We start from the raw sequence: 6,000 nt of genomic DNA on the forward strand, positions 1-6,000 counted from the left end.
CTTGTAATCTGGGGAACCGGGTTAGCTTCCCTGCTCCTCCACATGCAACTGCTGGGTGACCTTGGGCTAGTCACACTTCTCTGAAGTCTCTCAGCCTCACTCACCTCACAGAGTGTTTGTTGTGGGGGAGGAAGGGAAAGGAGATTGTTAGCCGCTTTGAGGCTCCTTAAGAGGAGTGAAAGGCGGAATATCTAGTTCAAACTCCTCCTCCTCCTCTTTTTCTTCAGCTGGCAGGAGGAGAATGAGGCCATCAGCAATGAATGCACAGCTGCTGGGAGGAGGCGTCTTTAACAGAGACTCCTCCCAAGACCAAGGTGATGGCACAGGGAAACAATACTTTTAAAAGTGGATGTGTTGTGCTAAGGCAGCAGAGAGTTTTAATCCACTCTCATTTTGCATTCCTAAATTAACAGTATGCACTGGAATCCCTCCAACAAAACAGTGGCAGTCTGGAGCAACCCAAAAATATTTTGAAAGTGCTCATGATGTTTCACAGCTCATTGCATTAGTTAGACTCAGATGGTGATGTGTGCTTCAGAACATCATATTGCATTTTGAAAAGTGGCATTAACAACCTGTGTAGTAGGAGGAGAGCAGAGATGGATAGCCTGCTCATGGGCCCACATAGCATATAGCTTCTGTTAGTGTGACTTCCAAAGCCCCCATACCTCCTTGCTGCTGCTTCTTTTTGTAAAGCTGGTTCATGAGAAAGGAAGGAAGGAAGGAAGGAAGGAAGGAAGGAAGGAAGGAAGGAAGGAAGGAAGGAAGGAAGGGGAAAGAGGTTGGCAGCAAGCAGCAGGAGGGAGTCTGGCAGGAAGGCAGGTGAAGGAGAGGTGGTGGCTGTGTGAGTCAGCATTTTAGTGCAAATTTCTCCCAAAACACAATTTTGATTTATTTCCAGCATATTTCCCCCTCCTTCAGGGGCATGCTTTGAATAGTGATTTTCATTAGCTCTATAAACTGTAGAGTTACTGTAGCAACATAGCCTGCAGCATTCCTCAGATGAAAACAGGGACTTTTCTCACTCCCCCCACCTGACCCTCCTTGACCCCACCTCCATTTTTGTCCTTCTCCCACCCACAGATAATTTCCACCACTAGTACACCAAACATACACACACCCTCCACCTTTCTTCCTACCCAAGGTGGCCCTCTACCTGCATCTCAGAGCTGGTGCGTCATTCAAGGATGGGCCTTGGTGGCAGCAGCCTCTCCTCATCCTCACCTGCTTTCCAGCAGCCACTGCAAGTTGCCCAAGAGAAGTGGTTGTCAGCGGCAGTCATGGAGAGGCCATGGAGAGACAAAAGAGAGTGCCACCATCACTCAAGACAAGCGCCAGATAATCCTCCTCCCCAATTTCAGCAGTGGGGCACTGGCAGGAAAAATACGGACATTCTGAGATCAAATCAGAAGCAGGGATGGCTTCTGTAATTCCAGGACTGCCCCTGAAATATCAGGACACTTGGAGGGTATGGCAGCCCAACAAATGTGGTGCTACCACTGAGAAGGCCTTGATATGGCTAAATAACAAACAGGCAGCACTCAATGGACTTGTTGCACACTCAGTGACAGCCAGGTTACCTAAGCAGTACTTTACTGTATTGGCACATGTTTGAAATGCATGTAACACTAGATTTCCTGTGTGACCCCAGATTCCAATTATTCCTGAAAGGCTGGAGTGGGGTACCTTAGGCATGGGGATCAAATGTTGCCTTCCAGGACATCCTATCTGACTCTCAGAACTCTTCTCTGGCCACACCTTCTCATGCTCCGACTTGTGGTTTTGCTTGGCTGAAATGTGTCCCTGAGCTATGGAATAGCATTCCTGTCTAGACACAACATGTGCCTGCTATCTGCATGTTCCAGAAACAGTTATGGAATCAAAGAACTGTAGAGTTGCAAGGGACCCCAAGGGCCATCCAATCCAACCCCCTGCAAATGCAGGAATCTCAACTAAATAATGCATTATCAACTAGATTGCCATTCAACCTCTGCTTAAGAACCTCCAAGGAAGTCCACCACCGCCCAAGGGAGTCCATCCCAATGTCTCAACAACCCTTAAGATCAGAAAGTTCTTCCTGATTTCTAGTTGGAATCTCCTTTCTTGTAACTTGAATCCATTGGTTTGGGTCCTACCCTCCAGAGCAGGAGAAAACAAGTTTGCTCCATCCTCCATGTGATAGCCCTTTAGATATTTGAAGATGGTCCCCCCTCATCCACTTAAAAATTGGACCTCACCTGTTGTCCGGAAATTCTCAAAGGCCAGAAATTCTCAAAGGCCTTCTTGTTCTAACAGGCTTTCCCAGCTAAAATTTCAGCTATGTTTTGTGTGTATTCATTGTTTTTGTGTTTTAAAACTGCTGCTAGTTAACTTGTGTGTAAAATGTTCTGACATGCTTATTTGGAAGGCAATTAATTGTAACAACAACAACAACAGCTCTTATAATGCCCTTTGCTTACTTAAACGAAGGACAGAGGGATGTGTGGGTCTGGGTATAAACTAGTATAACACTTACATCCATTGCTCTGGCAACTTTTGCAACTGGTTCTACCCACATGGTGCTCAGAAAGTTGCCTGGAAAAGGATAAGGTCTCTGTGCTGGAAAAAATATTTTTCACCTTTGCTAAAGCTTATGGGAAGTAGCCTTTTAAAAATATTTTTGATTACCATATAATATGGGTACCATGCAATTCCTTTCCACTCATGTGATGCTGCGTATCCACATTTTTCTTTAGGGTATTTTTGGGGGGATGTATTAGATAATATTTACTTTATTTAGTTTTCTTTAACATAACAGATCCTTAAGAAAGTACTAATCACATTTTACAGTAACTAAATACACTATTAGCATTTATTTAAGTGGAGATGATGGTTATCATTCCTTTGAATCTACACATGTGAAAAATAATGCTTCTGAGCCATGTAGATAGATAGATGTAACCTAATTAAAGAAAAAGAAAAGAAAAAAGTATGGGAAGAGCCACTGGTTCATTCAGTCCTTAGCTGCTGAAGGTAGTGTTGGTCATGCTCCAAGGTAAAGGTAAAGGTACCCCTGCCCGTACGGGCCAGTCTTGACAGACTCTGGGGTTGTGCGCCCATCTCACTTAAGAGGCCAGGGGCCAGCGCTGTCCGGAGACACTTCCGGGTCACATGGCCAGTGTGACATTGCTGCTCTGGCGAGCCAGAGCCGCACACGGAAACGCCGTTTACCTTCCCGCTGGTAAGCGGTCCCTATTTATCTACTTGCACCCGGAGGTGCTTTCGAACTGCTAGGTTGGCAGGCGCTGGGACCGAGCAGCGGGAGTGCACCCCGCAGCAGGGATTCGAACCGCCGACCTTTCAATCAGCAAGTCCTAGGCGCTGAGGCTTTAACCCACAGCGCCACCTGTGTCCCCCGGTCATGCTCCAAAGGCTGGGCTAATTTCTGCTATTAAAAACCCATACAAGTTAAGGATTTAAAGAGGTGACCAAGTTGCATTGCTTGTTATAATTACAATGAGAACTGGGGAGGGTGGGGTATTGTCCTGTTTATTGCAGGTTGCATAAAGATTCTGAGTGCCCACTAAGCTCTCTTCAATGAGAACAATTTGTACCCGATATTTTGGCTTCAGTGGCAAATGAAGACCATCTAAAGGCTTTTTTGAGTGAATTCTCAGAATGGTGACCCACAAGAGCTCTGTTGATGTTGTCCTTTGGAAACAGTGCCTTGCAGAGGCATTACCTGTGATAAAAGCATTTCTCTAAAGAGTCAACAACAAACTGATTATTCCATGGGTCCATGTGATTCACCCTTCCATGCAACCCATTCTTTTTACATGTTCTGTGATGTCGGTTTCCTTTAAAGAAATCCAAGGACAAAGCTGAGTGAGAAGCAGGTCTGAAGAAAAAAAGAAAATGCAAAATACCAACAAGGTATGTGCCTGCACATTCTATTGTGGTTTTTCCTTGCTAAACGTTGGAAACCAGAGGAACAAAAGGCTGGTGATTCTAGGTGGGAAAGCGTGTGATATTATGAAACAATTAGGCATGTGTGTGCTTTTCCACAGACTACAAAAGAAGATGAGCTATTCAAAGAGCACTCACAGGGCTGCTGATCATCCTATTCTGTTTGCCGTCAACATGTGGTGTTCAAAGGTATTTTGCTCCTGAAGTTGGAAGTCCCCCAATCAGCAAATAGTCATTGATCAATCTACCTATCCTACTATGGCACCAGGAATAATAATAATAATAATAATAATAATAATAATAATAATAATAATGATGATATATTATTTATACCCCGCCCATCTGGCTGAGTTTTCCCAGCCACTCTGGGCGGCTCCCAATCATATGTTAAAAACACTACAGCATTAAATATTAAAAACTTCCCTAAACAGGGCTGCCTTCAGATGTCTTTTAAAGATAGGATATCTACTTATTTCCTTCACATCTGAAGGGAGGGTGTTCCACAGGGTGGGCGCCACTACTGAGAAGGCCCTCTGTCTGGTTCCCTGTAACCTCACTTCTTGCAGTGAGGGAACCGCCAGAAGGCCCTCGGTGCTGGACCTCAGCGTCCGGGCAGAACGATGGGGGTGGAGACGCTCCTTCAGTCATACTGGGCCGAGGCCGTTTAGGGCTTGAAAGGTCAGACCAACACTTTGAATTGTGCTCAGAAACGTACTGGGAGCCAATGCAGATCTCTCCCAGTCACCAGTTTAGCTGTCGTATTCTGAATTAATTGCAGTTTCCGGGTCACCTTCAAAGGTAGCTCCACGTAGAGCGCATTGCAGTAGTCCAAGCAGGAGATAACTAGAGCATGCACCACTCTGGTGAGACAGTCTGCGGGCAGGTAGGGTCTTAGCCTGCGTACCAGATGGAGCTGGTAGACAGCCGCCCTGGACACAGAATTAACCTGTGCCTTCATGGACAGCTGTGAGTCCAAAATGACTCCCAGGCTGCGCACCTGGTCCCTCAGGAAAAGTTTCCAAGAAATACCCTCTCAATTTTTAAGAAACCGTTCCCTCTTCTTGCTCAGTTCCTGTTTGCACAGGCTCTGCCACTCCCATGATAGCAGTTGTGTCACATGCCACATCCCCACTACAAGACATTTTGGAATTGGCACCCACTATGCTTTCTCCAAATTCTAAATGTGTCCACTGCCCTTCCCCCAGGAGTTGGCAACCACTGGCCTGATCTCCTTCTCTTTTTCATATGCTAATGTGTAATGGTGTTAAAGTCTAGGAAAGTATATTCCCATTTCCCCCACCCCAGTGAGTTTTTAAGAAAACTGAGCCCCATTGTTAAACAGAGTACGGAAAACTGAGCAGGTGGCTGCTCAGCCCAGCGAGACACACAAGCTCTGTATTGATAATATTATTTGATTATTCTCTGACATGGGTTATGAATTGTGTATTGAGCAGCAATACAGCTTAGGAGTGTTTGCCAGCAAATTCATTGTCAGCGACACTCCCTTGCTGTACCAAACTGATAAGCTGTGGTTACTCATGCACTGAAGTCAAAGGAGTCACTTCGCTAATTGTGCAAGTCCAAAAGCTGAAGCTGCATTTTCTCTGCTAGCACCTGATGTTAGCAAAAGTAGATACATGGGTCAAATAATCTTGTTAAAGATGTTGGTGTGTGTGTGTGTGTGTGTGTGTGTGTAGAATAACAGTATTATGTATGTGTGTATATACATATTCCATTTTAAGCCTCACACCAGATTTTAACTCGAAAAGGAGGTCTTTATTTGCAAACAGCTATATCAGGGACCAGGGTTAGTCATGGAAAAACAGTTCAACAGTGCCCCCTCTGGTTGTACATGACCCCCAGTTGCAACAGAGGCCATTGTGTACTTTCACAGATGGCCCTAAAATGCCTTAAATATCTGCAAACAGTTTGGCCTCAGATCTCACTAGTCCACTGGAATTCAGAACTGGTCAGCTATGTGAGATGACCTTAGACCCTGAGCCCTGGGCAGCACCAGGAGGTTTTGAGTTAGCTCCCTTAAGATTTGGGGTCTCG

Source organism: Podarcis melisellensis (assembly GCF_964234715.1).
Source record: "Podarcis melisellensis genome assembly, chromosome: Z".
NCBI lineage: Eukaryota > Metazoa > Chordata > Lepidosauria > Squamata > Lacertidae > Podarcis > Podarcis melisellensis.